Source organism: Sphaeramia orbicularis, chromosome 1, assembly GCF_902148855.1.
Source record: "Sphaeramia orbicularis chromosome 1, fSphaOr1.1, whole genome shotgun sequence".
Taxonomy (NCBI): domain Eukaryota; kingdom Metazoa; phylum Chordata; class Actinopteri; order Kurtiformes; family Apogonidae; genus Sphaeramia; species Sphaeramia orbicularis.
The window spans coordinates 35191231-35216836 of record NC_043957.1 but is presented as its reverse complement, the minus strand read 5'-3'; the positions used below and the strand labels follow the sequence as shown (position 1 = coordinate 35216836).

General features: G+C 35.2%; 1 pseudogene; it reads left to right on the top strand.

Moving 5' to 3' along the window:
• Positions 1-2640: 2640 nt before the first annotated feature.
• Positions 2641-21976, top strand: LOC115420800 (voltage-dependent calcium channel gamma-5 subunit-like; annotated as a pseudogene).
• The last annotated feature ends 3630 nt before the right edge of the window (positions 21977-25606 follow it).

Sequence of the window (25606 nt, the reverse complement as noted above, 5' to 3'; positions counted from 1 at the left end):
AAAAATACATAAGTTTCAGCCTAACTGGGACAATAGAGGAGGATATATATTATTTGTTGTCTCCAAAGTTCTCAGAAAAACAGACCAACTGATTACAGAATAACAATCCCTGTGAGAATGTATTCCTTGGCTGTTCTTCTGATTGGCTGCAGGTCTGTCCAGTTGCATGTAGAAAGATTTAGGTCTAACGCTGTTGATAACACCCCTTGTAAAATCACACATGAACTGAGAAGGTCCGTACTTACTCTGATGTGAGGATTTGTCTGGCAGTATTGGGCTAGTTTTCTAAGCTGCTGCAATACAATTTTAATATAATGCATGTAAAACCCAGAACCTAGATTATCCTCAAAGATAGATCCCTGAGCTGAGTCGTATGTGTCTAAAACACGTATAGTGGCTGCATCCTATAAATTCTTTAATTTCTCACTGTCAGCTGCAAGCTGGCAGATGGATGTGTGACGTTCTCCCCTCTCTATGGCATCTTGATACAAGTTAATCCATGGGAAGAAAAAGCTATAAATCTTCCAAAGAGTTACCAACCTTTTCATGTATTCACTCCATCTTTACAGTCTCCCATTGGGTGTTCAATGTGGCAGCGCACTGTGAACTCATTATGTAAAATCAGTTCCATTCAATACGTATCCCAAGCCAAGCTCCCAGTGCTACAGCTTCCGGAAATGTGGGCATCAGCTACCATACATATACAGCCATCATTTGTGTGACAAGCACTCACATTCAAAAGCTGACACGTACTGTTCACCATCTGCATTGCTGCCTCTGCACTACGAGATACAACAAAGGAAATAGATTAATAGATACTGCAAAAAGTTCTTGCCAGTAACATGTAATTTTAGTCTTGGAGCAGTCAGTGGCATGAGTTAAAGCACTTTTTTTTCTTGGCTCTAGGCAATGTAAGGGCTGTCAAATCAAGAACTTGCATAATATATTTTCCAAAACATGCCCCCACTAAGCTTTGGCTCTACACTGTGGTTATTAAAATTCTAATGAGAGATCAGGATGAGGAATATTTCCCAGATTTATTCTGTTCTTTCTAAGAGGAAGAATCTACATTAAATTGAATTGTTATCACATTACAAATCATTACTGTCTGTTCATTTACAACTGACAAACATTTTTAACAACTGTAGTGTTAAATATGCAATTATATTTGCTGATGATCTTTGTTCTAAAAGCATAGATTTGGACAGAATAGAAATACAAATTGTTCAAAATTTGACCTAGGCTTCTGTACCGTTCAACAGACATTGCTTCCTCTTTCACCTAAAAACAAAAAAAACAACTCTTGATAAAAATAGAATACTGTTATCTAACATTGTTATCTGGTCAAATGGTAAAAAAAAAAAAAAAAAATCCCTCCTTAGGACAAAATAGCAAAATGACTCAGAATACTCTGAGGAAGTGGTATAGCTACTATAGTAACCAATACTGGTAATGATGATAGTCCCTGTTATACCCTTACTAGACATTGAATTCATTGTATTGTATATAATTAGTTCTCCTGTTATTATAAATTTGCTACACGTTTCGGAAAAGATTTATATTTATACATTTTGTGTGTCGTTATGGTTGTTAGTATATGGAATTTAATTATTCACATATAAATGCAGAATGATAAAACATAGCTGATAGTGGCATTAATGACCAGGCAGTGGTGATACGAAATATGTACTGGAATAGTATATCTTGATGATTTAGCATAATGACCAGGTGTAGTACGGTTTTTGACGTAACTGGGTAATGGTAAACATGATTACTGTTGCATAACCTAAGGGGGTAGTGTTGCAGTTGTCGGCCCCTGAGTAGTGGGGGGGTGCAGACTGCTGTGTTTGCCAATTTTTTTGATTGTGGGGCATACAGTTTTTGCTGCACCAACACTTTCAGTGGAGTGTTGCTGCTCACATACTAAGAAGAGGCGGTACTATTTCAAGTAACAACACAGACGACGGTTTCACTCCTTTATAGTGTCATAAAGTAAGAATAGTGGGCAGTGTTAAAAGTACTCAAAGTGGTTACTGTACTTATTATGTTTGTGTGGATTTTTCAGCCTAAAATATATTCCTCTTCCCCCCTCTTTTTTCGACTTCTGCTTCAGAAAGGTTAAACCAAGCTACATCACTGTGGTAATGAACTCAATTTATCGGTATGAATGTGATGGTGGGCAGTATTACCATAGCAACAATGGGATGGGAAAATAATGACAATAAAACTAACAGAATAATGCTGCAGTTCATTGGCTAAAATTAGGGCAATTATGGTGAATTAATGATCAGTTTAATTGAGGTTTTGTTGTCTTAATATCACTCAAAAAGGAGAAATTACAAAACTGAGACATTTTTTTTCCATTGAGACTTTTCTTTTTCGATAAAAACTCAAAATGCAACCAGTTTGCTTCTTGTACAAAGATATATCAATTGTAAAAAAAGTTGTATTTCGTCATCAAGTTTTGCCTTCAAGTCATGTAGCCAGAGATTAATTGACTAAAATTGTAGATTGTCCACAACATTGAAATTAATCATGAGTGTTGTGGTCATATTTCCCAGCTCTATGTAAAATCGGTAAATATATAGCGTAATGTCACGTACTGTATATGAATAAGTCTATATTTTCTTCCAGCTCCCTTTTCTGCGGCGGCGCCCCCCTGCTGTTGAGGCTGTGGTATGAGCCTATGTGGCAGGAAGGCGCTAACGTTGCTGAGCAGCGTGTTCGCTGTTTGCGGCCTCGGCCTTTTAGGCATCGCCGTGAGCACCGACTACTGGCTCTACCTGGAGGAGGGCGTCATCCTTCCTCTGAACCAGAGCACGGAGATACGCATGTCCCTCCACTCCGGCCTCTGGAGGGTTTGCTTCCTGGCTGGTGAGTTTTTAAGTACATAAACATGTAGACATTGTTTCTATTAGATTAGATTTTTTATTTATTTTGTTTAATCAGACTCCTTATGCACTGCAATTTCAAACAGAGATCCCAATGGAAAGAATAAAATGCAGAGTTAAAGTCTGGGTTCATTAAGATTTCTGTGCAAGTGTTTTTTCCACACAGCAGTTTTTCTATTATTGACTAAATATATATTTTTAAAATCTTCTGCTACACGTGTCTTGCATTTTGAATCGTTGGTGATGATGCCTGGGGCAAAGCTATGCCAAAGAAAAACATTTCATGCAATTTTAATACCTTCTGTGGAATAATCACACATGTCTGAAAATAAACAGGTACCCATGGGTATTTAACCACCAGGAGCACTATGTAGTTTTTTCTTGAGGTTTAACCACAGGTGAACTATTTCTGACCAGGACAGTAAAAATACTTGCTGACTAAGATTTAACTATGCTCTGTCCTGAATGTGTAGTTTTTATTTTGTTGTGTATTGCACGTAAACACCCCCACCCCACCCCTTTCTCTCTCTCTTTCCCTTTTAACCTACTACTTACTTGTCCGCTGCAAGTATAGAAGAGTATTCTTTCCTTAGTGTTTGGATACTGTAGCATGACCATGAACTTTTCTTTCACCTTTTGTATATGAGCCTCAAACTGCACTAACTGTATTTTTCTTGTACTTTGCATCCTTGAAAGTGTAAGCTATATAACACTACTTGACTGGTTGCTTTATAAGACTTCTTTCCTCATGACTTACCCAGTAATTTCTTAATTTCTACTCTCAATCACTGGTGGCAATGTGGAATTGTGCAGAAAACCCATTCTTTGAATGCAGTTTCACTTTCCTTCTTCTTGACCCACAATGACATTACATGTAGTTACACAACCTTATGCATATCCGCTGTGCATGCACACACACCTTTTGCTTAGTAAAACGTAGATATCCCCCCCTCCTCCAACATCATGCAGGCATGCCTGGAGGTCTTAATTGGGAAAAACACTAACTGTTAGATTCTATTCTTTCCTTAGATAAACAACCCTCCAGACAAGTGTTGTACCAGAGTAAACCAGGTATTAACTTTTACTCTTACCATCTAGCCCCTTTAGTAAGAGCTACAGTGAATTGTGTGACTACTGTTAGATATAAAACTATATCCATCCCTATTGTGGATTAACCCATAAAGGCCCAGTGCTATTTTTGTGGCAGTTTCCAAATGGATTTTAATCTTATTTAACCATTTTAAGTGACTTATTGCCCTACCCCCTGAATGGGAGGCAAGGGGTATTGTTTTTGGTTGGGTTTGTTTGTTTGTTAACACTCTAGCAGCAAAACTATTGGTTGAATTTATACCAATTGGGTTTATAGATTGCCAGTGACCCAGAATAGATCTGACTACATTTTAAGAACAGTAGGTCAAAGTTCAAATTTTTTTAATTAATTTTTTTAATCTTTTTTTTCATCATTTACTTATAATGGGTGAAATTTCACATGTCTGCGGCAGCAAAAGTATTGGTTGAATTCATACCAATTGGGTTTATATATTGACAGTGACCCATAATATATGTGGTTACATTTTGGGAAAAGTAGGTCGAAGTTCACATATTTTATGAATTTTTTAAAATCTATTTTCTTCTCCATATATTTATAATGGGAACGAAATTTCAATGTCTCTAGAACCATCAGTTTTGTTTCAGTTTACTTGTGATATGCTGATATCAGCACACATATAGACATGATGACATCAGCTGGATCGATGCCAAAATAAGCTACAATATGTGCGAGGGGCGGGGTTTGTTGTGCCTGGAACCAGTTGTTACCATTTATTATTATATTATCCCTTAGTTTTTTTGTGTTTTTCAGTGAATATCATATATTTTCCTATATTTAATTCGCTGATCATATAGATGTTCATAGAAGCTCAGATTAAAGTTGGGGGTTATTGTAACAGAAACAGAGAAAACTGAAGAAAAAGTCTCAGTAACTGAACAAAAACCAAGTTTCTCCATCCACTGTCATTTATCAAACTCCATAGGTTTTACTGGTGAATCAATGTTTTCAGACGATAACAGTATCCACGTTCACCATGGAGCCAAATGGGTAGTATTTGATGACCATAAGAAGATGATGCGTTGTATTTTTACACCAATTATTTACATGTATTGATAGGATTAGTGGATCAACAAGTATTTAAACATTTTAGATCAGCAGATGCTTTTGGCCACTGGTGGTGGTTTGAGTCTTTATGGGTTAATATAGACAATAATGACGAAAAAAAAAAAAAAAAAAAAAACGTCATCGACATAAAAATTGCAACAGATTTCTGCAAATCTCTCATTCCCTCAACCAGTGAACCACAGCTGGCCTGCTCTGTGGTGTTTCAGGGTTGACCAGTTAATCACGTAGACAGTCCAGTTGTGATTAGGTAACAGACTTGCAGCAGGACATTGCTATAAAAGGACTAATGGTCCAGTATTTGTTTTAGGGGAAATTGAGTGGCCTTATTGCCCACTTAACTGTTCTGGTGCACACTGTTTGACCCAGAAAGAATTACTACACACTATCACAATATGCAGTTGCAACAGAGATTGTGAATTAGGTTACGTGGTGTTTTGGCTGATTGATGTTGGTTTGATTTCATTGGGTGTCAGCAGTTTGTTTCAGCATGAGTTCATGTATAGGATCTTTACCCACATACGGCCCACGCTCACACTGTAAGTGCTGTAAGTCATGTTCAATATAGGGCATCGAGCAGCCCACTGTATGTGTAGCAGATTACAAAACACAGGCAGAAACAGGACAAGATGCATAAATATTATGTTGGCTTTAAATAAAACTAGTTAATTTTTTATTTTTTTTTAGTTGTTTATAATATTTTTATCTTCCTGTCAAGCCTAGTTCAGTGCAACATGCAAGACACCATCTTAAAAATTACATTACAGGTGCAAAAGCAGGTTTTCTTGTGAAGAGAAGGTATAATACGAATAGTAATAAATGATGTGTTTTCTTGCTTCAAAATAAAACTCTACACGCATGACTGTTATTACAGAAACCTTCCATACCTGTAAGTGAGCTCTTTAATATCCAAGAATAGTGGAGCTCCAGGAAGCACTTACACTAATAATAGATAATAGTTAATGTGAAAAAATCATTGAAATGCAGCAGGGCAGTTAAAAATGTATCCAATAGTCATCTGCATTATTAGCCCATCCATCATAATTAAAATCCCCTCCAGACATATTATAAGACATAATCAAAATACGTTTTGAGTAATTAGTTGTGTCTGATTACACTGGGTTACAAAAAAAATGTTTTTTGCAGGTTGTCTAGGTTTTTTCAACTGAATTAGGACCATTTTGCACCGCTAAATCCAAAAATGACATCTGTTTTTCTCAATCAGGTCAGGTTTTTTTGTTAATTTGATTTTGAAAAATTTGATCTTCTCACAAAATTGATTACATTTTTGTGACTTTATCAGTTGTTTTTTTTATATAGTTCTCACCTAAAATAGGTTTTAAGAGAAAAAAAATCATTTTCTAACAGGATTCCTGTTAGGTACAATGGTGTATTCACCGCAGATGTAGCAGAATATGTCAGGCTTATTTTTGCAAGATCTTCTAGTCGAAGCCATTTCATTCACCTGTAATATTAAAAAAAAACATTAATCATAAATTGGTAAAATCTTCAGAACTCGTTTGTTGCAAGAAATATGAAAGAATTTTGTATCATATGATGTGAAAATGCCCATAAATGTAAGCAAAAATGTTAAAAAGCCAATATGTAGCTTAGTTCAGAAAGTTGACCTGATTGAGCAAAATTAATGTGATTTTTGGATTCAGCACACCAAAATTATCCTAAATCAGCTCAAAAAACTTAAACAAGAAATTTGTTGTTGACCAGTGTTATTAAATCTGTCAAATATAAACTGTCTTGTGTAATTATTACGTATTTAAAATATATAACTGCTGGACCTTAGTTCTTTCTTACTCTCCTAGTAGTCCTTTGTTTACTGTGTGTATAGAGATGACGCTTTGTTTGTTGACCATTAGATTATGACTGACTTCTAAAAACTGTCACAACTCAGGCTTGGTTTTTTGCATGAAAAGTTTTTTCTCTTCAGCTGACGAATGTAAAAACAGCACAGCTATGTCGAATTGTGTACAGACATCTTATACAATGAGTGATGTGGAGAACACGCACTTACATCATACATTTTACCAACCCTTTTAATGACTAAAAGCACAGCCTCAGTCCAACAACACAGGCTAATTGATCCAGCCCGATGCATATCATGCATTAGGCTATGTATAATGCATCACATTGTAATGTTTTAGGGGAAAATGTAACTATAATGTTACTATGTGTTCATACAGATTTCACTTGAGGCTAAACCATTTTTTTTAAACAAAACATAGCATACAGTATAAAATCTAAATACATATACTAACCACATGTCATGTTTTCCCACATCTATAGTGTTGAGGAGCTGCTGATGGAAAACATCAGTTGGAGCAGTGTGGATTTTTGTGCCAGACTTTTGACACTTACTCCAAGTGTCAAAACGACACAAGAGAAGGTGACAAAAGATAAAGCTGTGTGTTCTTCTCTCAAATTTGGGCATCAGAAATCTCATATGATTTTTTTTTTTTTTTTTTAAATCTGCAGATTACATTTGCAATAGTGCCATTCAAAAGCGTCACGATTACAAAAAGCAGGATTCACAGCTGATTTGTTCACTAATCTCTAGTATAAAAGCCAAGTGGCCTCTGTGTGCGTGTGTGTATTAGGGTGGTCCTTATATGGGGTCAAAATTGTTTTTTTTTTGGAAATGTTCGACTCTCACCCCCCAAATTTGTTAGGATGCCAATAAAAACAAACTGTGCAAAATTTCAGATTGTTTTGAAAATATCAGGGGGTAGCTCAAGGCCTTTGAACATTTCCAAAATCGTTAAATATTGCATAAATTTCACCGTTCTTACAAACGCACGCCACATTACAAAATGGAATGCAACCTTGCTTTTATTAACACCCACACATTAACTACATGTGCACAACTACATAATATATCCATAAAAAGGAATAAACAAGCCAAAAAAGTTCATGCATGTATTCGCAAAAGATCGTAGAACTCAAGTCAGAATTATCGTCTTGTCTTCAGTTGAGTGATCATAACTGTTGTCACATGTATATTACAAGTATGTTACAAAGTAGCAAGAAACAAATGAACAAAAATAGTGTCCTGCATTCATGACTGAATATTGAACTGAAAGATGCATGATGATAATGTTGATTAACACTGCTGTCACTCTGGAGCACTGAGCAGCGTGGCCTTTCTTGCATCGGAGTATTGTCTGTCTTTCACTCAGATTGATATGTTTTACTGTCAAAGACATACCACTACTGAAACACTAAACAGTGATTTCACACAAATTGTGCACAGCAGCACCTTTTGAGGGAAACCCAAAATTAGGAGATGAGGTCAGCAAATCCAAGTAATATGGACATTTTAAGCTTTATCTAGTGATGTGCTGACTGGGTAAAACCACCACATGTGGTTACCAACAGTCAGAATACATAATGCCTAGATCTACATGATCAAATGAACCAATTTCAGCCATAAATCATTAAACAGCATGCCAGAAGCCTGGCACACAATGCAGCATATAACATGCGAAAAACACCGAATACGGTTAACTGTGTTATATTTTAAACTTCTTGAGCAACCTCTAAATATTGGTTAATGTTCCTAAAATTGTGCCAGAATTTTTTTTTTTATTTATCCTAACAAATTGGTGGGGTGAGAGCATGAACATTAGAAAGTTGAAAAATAAGGACCACCCTAGTGTGTATGTGTGTCTCAGGATTCATACAAAATCCGTAAAGAGCTGACTGCTGCAGTTTGGCATACTTCTGTATTTTTGGTCAGGAACAGACTAGCGAAAATGGCAAGTTGATTGGTCCAATATTTTGGGAGATATTAGTAATTTTGGAATGCAATCGCTTTACAATCACACTGCTATACCCAGAACGCTTTGGCGGTGACTGCTGGACAATGCAGTACAGTATGCGCAAATACACAACAGCATAAAAACGATCACATCTAGAACCTGTGATGCTAGTGGTAGTATAAAAGTAAAAGTATATATAGTATAAAAAAATAAAATAAAATAAAAAATGGTAAAAGTTGCTGATAAGTGCAGCATTCTGATGATTTTAACTAAGGCTGTCTTTGCTGTTCCTAATCATATTGTTCTAATGATCCTTGTGTTGGATCCTTTTTTTTCAATTTATGTCAAATGTACTCCCACTATGCATATATTTCCTCTTTTGTTCCAGGAGATGAAAAAGGCCGGTGTTTTACCATTGAGTATGTGATGCCTACTAATGTCCAGATGACCTCTGAGTCCACTGTCAGCGTATTGAGTAAGTATCTCTTACAATCAGTGATTAATGGGGAGAGAGGTCGGATCTCCAGTATATTCACTCAGTAATATACAGATTATTGTATGGATGGCAGAAAAAAAAACCCAGATTGAATCACTCAGATAGCACATGGCTGTAAGCTTCCCCAAGGCTAATGGGTAGTTGGCACTGACAAGCACAGGTGGACTGAAGGTCACAGATAAGAGTCTGTACAGTACAGTACAATACAGTCTGATAAAACTGCATCCCGGGTTGATGCATTTCCTTCCTATTGTGTTGAATAAAAGGTCCCCAGATTTTAAAGACCTTGTGATGGGCATGGGCAATGAACAGACTATGCTGCTTTTTTTTTTAAATACAGATAAGAAGCCATGTCATTCAGCCTAAATCAAAGCAGGGAAACTGATTTTGTACACTCTCAGGATAACAATTTTTTTTTTGCCATGATCCTACCCAACATAATGGCTTATTGCAAAGAGCGGTTAGAGTGACCCAGTATCGCTGTGAGCAGCTTGCTGTTTATGTTCTTTTTAGAAGTGAAACGCATTATCTTGGAAACGTTTGAGCTTGTAGATCACTTAAATTTTTCTCAGAGAGCACAGATAGAGGGAAAGACTGTATTCAGTTGAGTCTTAGAAAGTTCAGCCGTTGAATGACTTGCAAATGAATGAGCTGAGGTCATTATGTGAACAGCATGTGCTTTTGAGATGCAGACTGAGATAGATGGAGAGCATCTTAGAAAATCCAGATCATCCTCTTCATGTGTTTCTGACAAAGTAGAACATTATTAATATGCAGGACTGAGAGGTCTAGAAGACCCTTCATGCACACTGTCATCACTGTCCACAATACCTTAGCTGATGATTAAAACTTTCTTCCTTTTTATTTTATTGAGTTGTTTAACCCATAAAGACCCAGTGCTGCTTTTGTGCCAGTTCCCAAATTGATTTTCTCTTTATTTTAACCTTTCTTAAGTGATTCATCTCCAATTATTTTAATAGTATACTCTGTAAGTTGTGCTTTTTTTTGTGATAATCATGTATTTTTCTGTATTTAATTCACCGATCATATAGATGTTCATAAAAGCTTAGATTAAAGTTGAGGGTTATTATATCAAAAACAGTGCAAACTGAAGACAAAATGACTTTTTCAACAAAATCTCTCATTAACTGAGTATAAACCCAGTGTGTCCATCCACTGTCACTGATCCAACTCCATGGATTTTACTGGTGAATCAATGTTGTAGAAGAATGACAGTTTCCATGATAACTTTTGGAGCCTATTGAACGTCCAAATGGGTCATATCTGATGACCATGAAAAGATGACAAACTGCATTTTACACCAATTTTTTACATGTATTGATAGATTAGTGGATCACATGGTATTAAACAGTTTAGATCAGTAGATGGTTTGTGTCACCTGGGGCTTTATTGGGTCTTTATGGGTTAAGAAAGTAAATTTTCCCCTTGGGATCAGTAAAGTTAATCTGTATTTATCCATTTCGACTCTAACTCATCTGAAATCTCCTCACTCCCCATTTTGGAGAAATGGGAACAACAGATGTGTGATGCTTTAGGACAGTGTTTTTCAACCTTGGGGTCAGGACCCATGTGGGCTCACCTGGATTTCAAATGGGGTCCCCTGAAATTTCTAGTAATTGATAAAAATAAATAAAAACTTAATAATAAAAAACATATGGTGAGTTGATAGAGACAATCCCAGTACATAAAAGACAAACTGTGAAGCTGAAACTGAAGCACTGTGGTTCTGTTTATCTGTCAAATGTTCATTGTGGTCAGTTTCAGATGCTGCAGCTCTTTCATAATTCATAGTTTGAGTTATTGTTTGTTCAGTATTAATTGTCAGCCTTGTAAATCCAAGCTGGACTGACTGTACATATCGTGACCAAGGAAAATCAAATTCTCACTTTGTGCAGTAATCTACACCTGGCTTTTCTGCCTCTGTCCATAATAATACATTATATAGACTAAATGTTGTCTAAAATTAACGTTTATTTGCAACATAGAATAGCAAACTATTACATGATCAAAAACAAATTAATTTTTAGCAAAAATAATGTCTCCATTTCAATGTCTGGGGTCACCAGAAATTTGTGATGTTTAAATGGGGTCACAATCCAAAAAAGGTTGGGAACCACTGGTTTAGGAATTCTAGTTCATAACAAAGGGAGAACCTGACAAAATCTAGAGTTGAACAAAGTTGAAGTTGAACAAAAGAAGTAAAACAGTTGTTGTCAAGTGCACAGGCCCTGATCAGTTATTAGGTTCTAGTGACTTTATAAACAAAGCCAAAGTAATCTGATGTGTGACCTCTGCCCTTTAGTGTCAATCATATGAGGTTTGTGTGGCTCCTGGACTCCAGCTCAAAACACCAGTATGGCTCACAGTAAGTGATGGGTGTGTTAAAAAAAAAAATTAAGGATGCCATTTTCATTTTGGAGAGGCACCCTGTTGGGTTAACACACATGAATACGCAAAAGAGCTGAAGTGCCTGTGCACAGCAGTGGGGATTACTCAGAGCGATGCTGTCAAGAGCTGTCGGGGTCTGATCGTCTGTCCCAAAGGTGGGCTTTGGTGTCAGGGATGAAGGATGTTAAAAAAGGGACTGTTATGATGACAAACAGCACTGGCAGTGCCACTGATCAGCTAGATGCTTGTTTGGCTTCACAGTCTTGACTGGAGGTTGCATAATGCATTGTGTAAAGTCACCAGCATACAGTAGCTATAAAAAAAAACTATGAAAGCAATTCAGTAAATGTGTATGTATGTAAAAAGAATCCATTTTCTAACTTCCTTCAGTCTTTAGTCCGTGCTGTGCAAGCCAGAGAGAGCACTGTTACATTTAATACATTGCATTAAAAGGATAATTAAAAGGAGGATTTTCTGACATGGACTGGATAGAAGAATTTCACATTCTGCAAGTGAAAGAAGTAGACACAGGAATACAGTTGTCAAGGTGTGGGCGTGAGGAGAGCAGAAGTGAAAAGTTGAGAAGTGCAATGAGTGAAGAAGTGTGCATGTGAGACAGAAAACTCCCAGAGTTGGAAAAAAGACAGAGAAGAAAGTTTCAGGTGTTCAGTTAGAGCAGGGGTGTCAAACTCATTTTAGTTCAGGGGCCACTTTCAGCTTAATTTGATCTGCAGTGGGCCGAACCAGTAAAATAATAAATAATAATATACAAATAACGTCAACTCCAAACTTTTCTCTATATTTTACAGGGAAAAAAGTCAAATTAAACAATGAAAATGTTTACATCCACAAACTGTCCTTTCAAACAATGTGAATAACTTGAACAAACTGAAAAAAATAAGTGTAATTTTAACAATATTCTGCTTCAGTTTATCATTTCCACATGTTCATTGTAACGTACAGATCACAGTGGATCTACAAATACACAAAACATTTAGTATCAGGCAGAATATTGTTAAAATAGCGCTTATTTTTCTAAAGACATTTCAAGTTCTTCACATTTGTTCAGATTATCACTTTTTTTTTTTTTTAATTATACTTCGTTTTGGTGTAAATTCATGAAAAATTTACATTTACAAAGACAAAAATGTGGAGTTGTGAGTATTTATAGATTATTGTGATAGTATTTGACTGGTCTGACCCACTGGAGATTGAATTGGTCTGCATGTGGAACCTGAACTAAAATGATTGTTATTTTCTTAATGTCTATTTTTGCATTTCACAAATTCATCCCAAGGGCCAGACTGGACCCTTTGGCGGGCCGAATTTGGCCCCCGGGCAGCATGTTTGACACCTGTGAGTTAGAGCATAAAATGTATTCTTTCTAGAAAAACTGGCTGAAATATTATGTGCATTAATTGTTACTTAGATGAATATAGAATACAGAAGTCAAGTCTAAGATCTAATTTTTTTCTAATTATTAACCCATAAGACCCAAACATCTACTGAGCTAAACTATTTAATACCTGTTGATCCACTAATCCTATCAATACATGTAATAATTGGTGTAAAATCAGTTTGTCATCTTTCATGGTCATCAGATATGACCCATTTGGACGTTAAGAGGCTCCGTAGTTACCGTGGAAACACAGTCATCTTCTACAACATTGATTCACCAGTAAAACCCATGGAGTTGGATCAATGACAGTGGATGGAGACACTTGGTTTAAGTTCAGTTAATGATAGATTTTGCTGTAAAAGTCACTGTTTCTTTCTTTCTTTTTTTTTTATTTTTTATATAATTATCCTTAACTTTATCCTGAACTTTTATGAACATCTATATGTTTAGTACATTAATGTTGGAAAATACCTGATTTTCACAGAAAAAAACACAAAATAATAAGATAATATTACAATAAATGGTTATAAACCACTTAAGAATGGTTAAATATTGAGAAAAATTCATTTGGGAACTGCAACAAATGTCACACTGGGTCTTTATGGGTTAGTTGAAAAAACCCACATTGCACTTTGTTGTTGTTGTTGTCTGCAGTTGATTTCTATGACAGTTTACTGCACAATCTTTACTTTGCCAGACTAATTAAATTCCCAACTAAAGTTTATGGTCTAAAACATCTGGTCCACTTACTGGGAAGGGTAACAGTTTGTGTAATGGAGAACCCAGTGGGGGTCTGGAAAGAAGTAGCGCATCTCTCTTTACTTCTGGGATGGACTGTAGCGTTTTCTCAGCAGGGAGTCCCAACTCCATCTTCTTAGAAGTCCTGAACTCTGTCTTGCTGCTACTTCATTTCCATTACAGTTTGAGAAAGCCAGAAAAGAAAATGCGGGAAGGTTTCAGGCCAGTCTTTCAAATAAACTATGATCCATATGAGTTCCTGTCCTTATCTAACCCCAGTTTGTTTCTGTCCTTTCAGAGATGATCCGTTCTGCCACTCCTTCCCTCTGGTCAGCCTGTTCTTCATGTTCATTGGTTTTGTACTCAGTAACATCGGCCACATTCGACCTCATCACACCATCCTGGCCTTTGTTTCTGGGATTTTTTTTATCTTGTCAGGTACTGCTTTGACTTCTACTCACATAAATCCACAAAGATTTACACAAAGGATGTATGATATTATTTATTAATTATATTATTATTAGTTATTATTATATTATTATATTATTATTATTATTATTATTAATATTGATATTCATATTAAATAATAATTGCTATATAGAGATCATAAGGAATAGAGATTGGGGGTAGGAGTATATAAGTTTTTACTCCTTTACCTACTCCTTTTCGAGCATGTATAATTTCATTTCATTTATTATTTCAGGGGTGTCAAACATGGGCCCGGGGCCAAATGCAGCCCGCCAAAGGGTCCAGTTTGGCCCCTGGGATGTTTTTGCCAAGTGCAAAAATTCCACAGTCTTGAATTGAATTAAGCAAAAAAAAAAAAGTAGCTTGAATTAAGGAAAAAATCTTGAATAAAGCCAAAAAAAAATCTTCAATTAAGTAAAAAAATCTTGAATTAAGCCAAGAAAAATCTCAAATTTGGCAAAAAATTGTGAATCAAGCCAAAACATTCTTCAATTAAGTTAAAAAAATCTTGAATCAAGCCAAAAAAAATCTTCAATTAAGTAAAAAATCTTGAATTAAGCAAAAAAAAAAAAAAAAAATCTTCAATTAAGTAAAAAAATCTTGAATTAAGCCAAAAAAAATCTAAAATTTAGCAAAAAAATCTTGAATTAAGCCAAAAAAATTCTTCAATTAAGTTAAAAAAAATCTTGAATTAAGCCAAAAAAATTCTTCAATTAAGTAAAAAAATCTTGAATTAAGCAAAAAAAAAATCTAGAATTAACAACTTAAATTTTTTCTTTGTTTTAGCACAAAAATAACATTGAATTTTGAAAATATTTACATTTCCAAACTATCCTGTAACAATAAAATGTGAATAACCTGAACAAATATAAACAACCTGAAATATCTAAAGAAAATTAAGCCCCATTTGAACTATTTTCTGCCTGTTCCTCAGTGTTCAGTGTCTTTGTAGATCTGATCCATAATGCACATGGATAAATGATAAATTGAGGAATAATATTAAAATTGCACTAAATTTTCTTACATTTTTTAATTTAAATTTCAGTTTTTTCAGTTTTTTTTTTTTTTTTTTTTTTGGATAGTTTATAAAAGTAAGTATTTTCATAATTTCATGTTTTGTTTTTTTTTACACTTAAACAAAGACAAAAATTTGGAGTTGTCATTATTTATAGGTTATTATGTTATTATTTTTCTGGTCCGGCCCACTTCAGATCAAATTTAGCTGAATACAGCCCCTGAACTAAAATGAGTTTGACACCCCTGATTTATTATTTAATTTTTTTTCTTTTGTTTACTTATCAACCTTTTATGTACCAGTGCTGATATTTTCTTGGTTGATTTTTGTTTTGATTTCACTGTCTACATGTTCAAAATAAAGATTTTAATCAATCATCAATCAATCAAATATAACCTAAATTACATGCACCCACCCTGTTTTTTAACACGCAAACCTCATTATCTTACATTCATTAGAAACTGCTCCTGTCTTTCTTCTGTCTCTGCCTCCATTAGGTCTGTCGTTAGTCGTTGGTCTCGTATTAACATCTCCAACATTAATGATGAAATGTTAAACAGAACCAAAACTAATGAGGCTTACTTCAGCTACAAGTACGCTGGTCATTCGCCTTTGCTGCCATCTCCTTCCTCCTCACTGAGGTAACTACACTACAACAATGTGAATGAATTATGTTTGTCACATGACTGTTTTCATAAGCATGCACCTAAATGACCTTTTATCTTTGTAAGTAACCAAAACTTTAGCCATTTGCTAGTTTCTCCATTAGATCCACATATGGGTTCAATCAAGCAAAAGTGAACATAAACATGAAAAAGTAAATTTGCACACATCATTTATCAAGTGGGCTCATTTTTTAGCTAAAGATCTGTATTTTATGGAACTGTTATCCCTTTTAACCCTTTCATGCATGAATTATGAGAACCTTAGTCAAAGTTTTTTTTCTTGAGTGTTTTTATTCCTCTTTAGGCATGAAAAAAACAATGCAATTGATTTTTTTTTTTTTTATGAACCTATTTTTCATGGAGTTATAAAAATGTCCGCTCAGCTGGACAGCATGCATTTAAGTTTTGAAGCAAATAAACATTTATTTTTAAAAAATCCTCATCAGAAAGTGATATACTGTGTGAAAACTATGAAATAAAAACATTTTTAATGCTGCTAATTGCTAAATCACAACTGTTTTCTCACATTTTTATCATACTCTAATATTAGTTATTACTCATTTCATGGAGAATATCCTCCTGAGACCAAGAAAATTGACAGTTTTGGCTTTTTTACACTAAAGAATTGTCATGATTGGAAACTGCATAATGCAACAGTTTTTTCAGATACATTTTTAAAATTATTTTATTGATTGATTGATTTTTTTAAATGGAATGTCCTTTGTAATGCACATCATTTTTAAAGTAAAACTGTCAAACTTTTGTCCCCTACAGAGGACAAAATTGCTGGGTTTCAGGAGGATATGCAAAAAAAAAACAACAACAAAAAAAAAACCTTTTTTTTCCCGGAAAACTGTTAATTCCAGTCTAATAACAATTAGCAATTAATTTACACTAAAACAAGTTACTGCAGATCAGGTTTATCAAGAACAGCAAAGTTACAGTAATTGTATGAACTGAAGTGTTTGGGATGGTGCATAAGTGTCCACTGTGTTGGCTGATATGGAACTAAAACAACCAAACCTATGACTATACAAGAGAACACTGGAGAAGAACTGTCCACTGGAGTGACCACTATGCATGAAAGGGTTAAAGTACCATTTGTAGGAAAAAAAAAAAAAAAAATTATAGCTGATTTTATCGATTGTACTTTTTACACCATAGCCATGCCTCAGACATAAAAATATAGCTCAAATTTGACACTAACGATTATATCTAAAAATTTTTTAAATGTATTAAATCTGTCACATTTAAAAAGACTATCTGTGAACTGTTACAGAGAAATTACTCTTTTTTGTAATTTAACTATATCAGTATGGACCACCACAAATTGTAAATAACACTGTGTTAGTATTAAATACATTAAATAAAGCATTGTGATTGTATTTGGCTTGTTGTTCTAAAAAATAGTCAACATTTGGGTCATGCATGCAAGTAAAAGTCGTCCATGTGTTACTATGGCAACCTGTCCACGTGTTACCACATTCTCAGGTCAATAAAAGAGGCTTTTCAATATTTTACTGTTTTTTCTACTGTTTACTGTATGTTTTGAATGTTTGCGTAAAGCTTAAAAAATTGATGTCCATTTCAAGTCCACATGTTACCGAGCAGTAATTTGACATTTTTCACATAAAAATTTGATCTCCCCAAATTTTGTTAGCATAATGTTAAAGCGCTTATAAATACCTACTCAAATATGTATAATACATGCATATAAGTTACTCTGATTACATGACAGAGACTGTTGCAGAAAAATACTGTGACAAAGTTTTGCACATAAAGTAGCACAAGTTTTATGGCATTTTCAGTTATTTTTCTGTGTCTTTCTCATAGTACTCGATAAATTATTAATTTAACTGCTTATGTGCTTTTTTAAATTTTCATTTTACTTGTAATAGTTCCTGTAAATTTGCAGATGTTATATTCACTCCTGGTTTTCTCTGTTCTAAGGGGCTGTGATTGCTTTTGTTGTTCTTATCTGACTAAAAGCCTTTTTATGCATCACTTCAGACTGATTCTGTTGCAACATTTGAACAAAAGCTAAAAAGAACTCAAAACACATCTGCTCATTGAACAAGTAAACGCTATGTCCACATGTTCCTGTCTGTGTATCTATATACAACTCTGGTGACTGTGACAGCCTAATTTATCCCATCAGAGTTTTACAGTCAAGCAAAATGTTTTCATCCTAACACTGTTTTGCATCCTTGTTTCAGGACATCATTTGTATAAATCAGACTTACTGTACATCTAGATGCAGAAGCCAGTCAGAGAGTCACTGTAATTTTTTGTCATCTGAAGCAACATAAAAAAAAATGTTGCACAAACTGCAGGTTTAATTGGACTAACCACTAATGCTTTTAATGCAGATGAACACTAACAATCTCAATACTTCTTAGGCTAGCAACATACAACAAATACATAATATAACAATACATAATTCAGCTTTCTCTATAAATACAATAATCAGACTAGTACTATTGAATTATTTAACCCATAAAGACCCAGTGCTACTTTTGTGGCAGTTTCCAATGAATTTTCTCTCTATTTAACTGTTTTAAATCACTTGATTTATCACCATTTCCTTATATTATCCTCTATATTTTGTTTTTCAGTGAAAATCTATTGTCCTATATTTAACCCATAAAAACCTAAACATCCATCACCAACCAAAAGCATCTACTGATCTAAACTGTTTAATACTTGTTGATCCACTAATCTTATCAATACATGTAAATAATTGGTGTAAAATACAGTTTCTCATCTTTTCATGGTCATCAGATATGACCCATTTGGACGTTCAGAGGCTCCGTTGTTACCATGGAAAAACTGTCATCTTCTACAACATTGATACACCAGTAAAACCCATGGAGTTTGAGCAATGACAGTGGGTGAAGACACTTGATTTATGTTCAGTTAATGATATATTTTACTGAAAAAGTCACTGTTTCTGCAGTTTTCTCAGAGCTTTAATGAACATCTACATAATCAGTAAATTAAATACAGGAAAATACCTGATTTATATTGATAAAATACAAAAATATAGAGGATCTACTATTAAAATAAAAGGTGATAAATCACTTAAGAAAGGCTAAATACAGAGAAATTTTCATTTGGAAACTGATATAAATGGGTCTTTATGGGTTAATTCATTGATCATGTAGATGTTCATAAAAGCTTATATTAATTTGAGGGTTATATCAGAAGCAGAGAAAACTGAAGAAAAACTGACTTTTTCAGCAAAAATAAGTAACTGAACATAAACCAAATGTCTCCATCCACTGTCATTATCAAGCTCCGTGGGTTTTACTGGTGAATCAATGTTGTAGAAGATGACAGTGTTTCCATAGTAACTACGAAATGCAAAAATTACACCGAAGATATTAACAATCAAGGATGTTAAAATCATTTTAGGTCATTTCAGTCTAAAGTGGATCAGACCAGTAAATACTACCATAATAACCTATAAATAATGAAAACTGTAAGTTTGTCTCTTTGTTTTAGTGTAAAAAGAAATAAAATCACAAAAATTTTTACATTTACAGACTATCCTTTTACAACAAATGAATATCTGAAATGTCTTAAAAGAAGTATGTGGAATTTTAATAATAGTCCCCTGTTATTAATGTTTTGTGTATTTGTAGATTCACTGTGATCTCTAAGTTGTGATCGACATGTATAAATGATAAACTAGGCACAGGTGTGAAACATGCGGCCCGGGGGCCAAATCCTGCCGCCAAAGGGTCCAATCCGGCCCGCGGGATGGATTTGAAAATGCAAAAATTACACTAAAATATTAACAATCACTGGTGTCAAAATCATTTTAATTCAGGTTCCACATATAGAAATATACAGTCCAATTAGATTTCAAGTGAGTCAGAACCAGTAAAATATTATCATTATAACCTATAAATAATGACAACCCCAAATTCTTTCTTTGTTTTTTTTGGTGTAAAAAAAGTAAAATTACATGAAAATGTTACATTACCAAACTATACTTTTACAAAAATGTGAATAACCTGAACAAATATGAACAAACGGAATGTGTTAAGAAAGTAAATGCAATTTGACCAATATTCTGCCTGTTACTAAATCTTTTTTTGCGATTGTAATGCACTTGTGTAAATGATAACTGATAAACCGAGGAGAATATTGTTAAAATTGCATTTGTTTTTCTGAAGACAATTCAAGTTGTTGATGTTATTCAGATTTTTAAGGAAACTTTGTTGATGTAAACCTGATCATAATATAATTTTACTTTTTTCACTGTTATTATTTACTGGTCCGGCCCACTGGAGATCAAATTGGGGAGAATGCGGCCAGGAACTAAGGTGTAATATTGTTAACATTGCACTTATTTTACTAACGAATTTTCAAGCTGTTCATATTTGTTCATGTTATGTTCAAGTACATTCGTAGATGTAAACATTTTCATTACGGAATTTACTTTTTTCACTCAAAAGTTCTTTCCTATCTATAGATATCCTATCCTATATTATTTACTGGTCCGGCCCACTTTATATCACATTAGGCTGTATGTGCCCCTGAACTAAAATGGTCTGTCACCCCTGGATTAGTGGATCAGAAGTTATTCAACATTTCAGATCAGTAGATGCTTTTGTTGCTGGTGACGGTTTGGGTCTTTATGGGTTAACATCTTCGTATCCCTCCTAAAAAACACATCATATGACATGTCTGCGGTCATTAGGGATGGGAATCGAGAACCGGTTCTTTTTGAGAACCGGTTCCCAGTAGTTCGATTCCTGGAATCGTTTACCTGCCTGCTTAACGATTCTGCTTATCGATTCCGCCTCGATGTGTATGCACGATGACGTCACACGTACGCTGCATTGTTTTGGTCAGAACGTAGCCAACATGGCGTTGAGGCAGAAGTGGTCTAAAAAGACGACACCAGATCCACTTACTTGGAACACTGTCAAAGCTTCCATGTCTTCAAAAGGGTGGAATCCCCCAATATCCTCAAACATTTGTCCACAGCATGTGAATCATTTACAGGAATGTCACGTATTTGATTCGCTACTTAGCGCGCTTGTAAATGTAGCGGCAGAGTGAACACCAGGCCGTTTCTGGTGTGGGCAACAATCGTCGTAACTCCTCAAATACAAGTTTCCGAAGGTAAGAAGGGAAAGGAATGAGGTGCACAACAATGGGAGACAAGCCGAGCTGAGTCGAACTGGTTCCACGTAGTAGAAATGCAACAATAGAGGAATTAGTAAAGCATCTTTAGTTTCACTTTCACTGTACGCCCCCACCACCACCCAACCGGCCCAGCGTCATCTGTTCTTATTATTTGTACATACTGTATATGTTATATTTCTGTGCAAAGATGGAAATATAAAAAGTTAATGCAAACACACCCGTTTTTACTCTTTTATTCCCTCACCCTATGAGAATTGATAAGAGAATCGATAAGGAATCGGATTGATAAGCAATATCGATAATGGAATCGGGATTGTTAAATTCTTAACGATTCCCATCCCTAGCAGTCATGAGGTCCCCCAGTCCTAACTGAGTGTCCATTTTCCCCCCAGACGGCAGGAGTCATGTCGGTGTACCTGTTCATGAAGCGCTACACAGCAGAGGAAATGTACCGGCCTCACCAGGGCTTCTACCGGCCTCGCCTCAGCACTGCTCTGATTACTCGGGCCAGTTCCTCCATCCAGATGCGTGGGCGGGACGTGGTCGCGCCCCTCATCCATCTCATCTGAAGCCTCCCTCCAGATGAACTCCTCCAACTACCCTGCCATCCTCAAGTGTCCGGAGTATGAACAAATGTCCTCCTCGCCCTGCTGAGGCAGAGGAGGTGGTAGAAACAGCACTAAAGGGGCTAATTTGACCTACCTGGATTTTGGCATAAAATAATTTGATAATATCCAGTTTGTTGAAGTGTCCTGACTATGATTCTCTACACCCTCCCTACTGCTGATTTATTAATGTATACTTTTTCGTTCAGTGTGGAATAAAACCTAAGTTGAGACTTAGTTCAGTTCACTTTATTTCAGCTATCCTGTTTTTCTTCAGGAGTGGCTGTTAGAAAGAGGAAAGCTTTTTTTGTGACCGTTAATGACAAAAGTCTGCTGAAATGACCCGGGCAGGATGGAAAACACTGAATAGCTGGGGGGAAGTTTGAACCCACAATGAGCAAGGAACACGTCACGTTCCAGTTAATACTTACTGCACATTTCCAGACTTGGAGAATCTAGAGAAGGGATTATAGGTGGTTTGGTAAGTGTGTGCAGTAGTCTGGTGGTTTTAGTGTAAAGAGAGTCAAATCAGTTCAGTCTTAATGAAAAGCTGCACAGTACACAGCTGTCCAATATTTGTACTTTACTCAGACTGTGCAAGCTTCACGTTTCTAAAACTCATATATTTTACAGCTGTGGGGGAATCACTTATATAAATTGTGTTGATTACTTTTGTGTTTCCGCTGTCGTTGGTTTCCACTTGGAGCTTTAACTTGTGAAAGTAAATAAGACTGGACCCATTCAGTGATAACCATAACCAACCATATGACCCAGGACAGACTAAAGGGAAAAGACTGTTTTTGATCCAGACAGACAGTGACCTTTGTCCTTCTCCATCTGTTGTGTATTTTTCTATCAAGAGTGATTTTTAAAGTTAAGAAATAAACTTTCTTACTTGAGCACTGATGTACTGAAGTACTGCTACCTGTTTTCACTGGTCCCCAGTTGAAATAGAAGGAGCTAGTAACTAGCTGGACAGTCGTATCACATATGCTATCTTAAAATGCTGAATATGAATATTTTGATGGCTTTATATAGAAATTGGGTCTAGTATTGTTTTGCCTTGTAGAGGACATAGAATAACATGAAAAGCTTTTCACTCCATCAATACATCAGTGTTATTGAATGATATGATGTAACTAACATTTTATACTTTCAGAGGCCCAATGATTACTGTATATAATAGCCTGATCCTTAGCAAAGCATTTAAAAACACCAAAAAATGTATTGTCAACAAAGAAAACAAGAAAAGCATTCAGAGAGCGCAGACCTCGCCGAGAGATCTGCCCCCCCCCATCACCACCAAAATTTAATCATTTTACCTTGTGCCAGTATCAACATTTCCTGAAAATTTCCTGAAAATCCGTCCATAACTTTTTGAGTTATCTTGCTAACAAACAAACGAACACACAAAGCAAAGTGATCACAATACCTCCTGGCGGCATTAACAATACCTGAAAATGAGGACAGAGTAACTAGAAAGCGTCAGAGAGGGCAGACCTCCGCCAAGACAGATCAGTCCCCCCCCCACCAATCACCACCAAAATGTAATCATTTGTTCCTGTGCCACTATCAACACTTCCTGAAAATTTCATCAAAATCCTTCTGTAACTTTCGAGTCATCTTGCTAACAGACAAACAAACTACAAACCACCCACCCCACCCCCCACCCCCCTCCTCTCCCTTGATCACCACCAAAATGTAATCACTTGTTCCTTGTGCCAGCATCAACATTTCCTGAAAATTTCATCAAAATCCATCCATAACTTTTTGAGTCATCTTGCTAACAGACAAACAAACAAACAGACAAACAAATAGGACAAACCCAGATGAAAACATAATCTCCACCATTCCTTGGCGGAGGTAACAAATCTTCTCAGAACAATAAATGATTAACTATGGATGAAACTAAGAAAAAAGGCAAGCAAAGCGGAAAAACAGGTAAAGAAAAAGAATGGAGAATGTTAGAGTCAGTTGGTATGAAAGACTATTTGATATGAAGCCATTGTGAATGTAAGATGCTGAAGGAAAGACTACTAAATACCATTTTTCAGCATATAATAAATACCTCTGTTTTAGAGATATTAACCCAAATTATAGATATAGATATTTTTCTAATTTACCCCTTGTAACAGCGCAATATCTGGATGTTTAACATAAATAAACAACATCTAGTATGCCAAGAAAGATGTTTTATTCAGGTTAAGTGAAAAAATATGAATATATACATTTCATCAAGCAGTAAGTGTGAAAACATATTACAGAGAAACACTTTTGTCTTGTGCGATTAGTTAGTTTGTTATTACTAATTTTTTAATATATGATTATTGTCATATTAATGTTGCATGTTGTGACCTCCACATAATTAAAAGCATGCAACATTACATCACTGGACCTGATATTCCACCTGCAGTACATGTAAACACAGCTGTTCTGTATTTATCTGTATTAGAGACTTTTTAAAAACACACAGAAAACCAATAAACAGGGAGCGTGCCAAGATGAACCTTGATTTACGAAGCATTGTTTTGGTAGATAAATCGGTTGCATTTGTTTCTTTTTAACACTGCAATATGAAATCATCCGTATATATGGACTGTTTTTGGATAGATGGCAGTATGCAAAAATATGGTTGTTTTTTGTGGTTGTTTTTTGATTCATCTGCGATATTTGTGACAACTGCTTTTGCATAATGTTATACTTATATACAGTCAATGTAAAATATTCAGATGGTGTCATTGTCAGACATAAAATGTCTATCTGATGTTTTACAAAGTAATTTTCACAATGTTAAATGTGTGACGACTATGTACACAATAAAAATAAGGTTTAAATGGGATTTGATAAACAATGGAGTTTTTTCTTTTCATTTACTACTTTAGTCCTTATGAGTTCCATTAGAGCAGAGGTTCAAACTTGTTTTAGTTCAGGGGCCACATTAAGCCCAAACTGATCTCAAGTGGGCCAGACCAGTAAAAAATAGCATAATAACCTGTAAATGACTACTCCAAATTTTCTCTTTTGTTTAGTGCAATCAAAATTAAATTATAAAAATATGTACATTTGCGAACTATCCAAACAAAAATGATGTGAACAACCTGAAAAAAAAAAGAAATTTCTTGAGAAAAATAAGTGCAATTTTAACAATATTACACCTCAATTTACCACTTATACATGGTATTACGGACTGGATCTACAAAGGCACAAAATATTTAATAACAGGAAGAATAATTAATAATTAAAATTTCACTTTCAAAATTTCAGGTTTTTCGCATTTTATTGTTAAAGGATAATTTGTAAATGTTATATTTTTTATCATTAAGTAAGTTTTTACACTAAAACAAAGAGGAAAAATTTGGAGTTGTCCTACTTCTTTATAGATGCAATTTAATATTATGTTTTTCACATTAAACTAAGAAAATTTGGAGTCATTATAGGTTATTATGCCATTTTTATTTTAGTTGAGATCACATTGGTCTGTATGTGGAACCTGAACAAAAACGACTATGTCATCCTTGATTGTTAATCTTAAGTGTAATTTTTGTGCTGATTCATCCAGTGGGCGGATGGACCCTTTGGCGGGCCGCATTTGGCCCCGGCCGCGTGTTTGACACCCCTGCATTAGAGGGTTTGGCAAAGCAATATTAACACTTGGACCCCACTATGGGTTTAGCTTATGTGGTAATGTTTGTATGCTAGGTGTATTCACAATTAGGCACCATGTTTTTTTATGAATCTTAGCATTATAACTTATATTAGTAACTAGGGATGTCCGATATTGGCTTTTTTGCCAAAAACCGATAGCCGATATTGT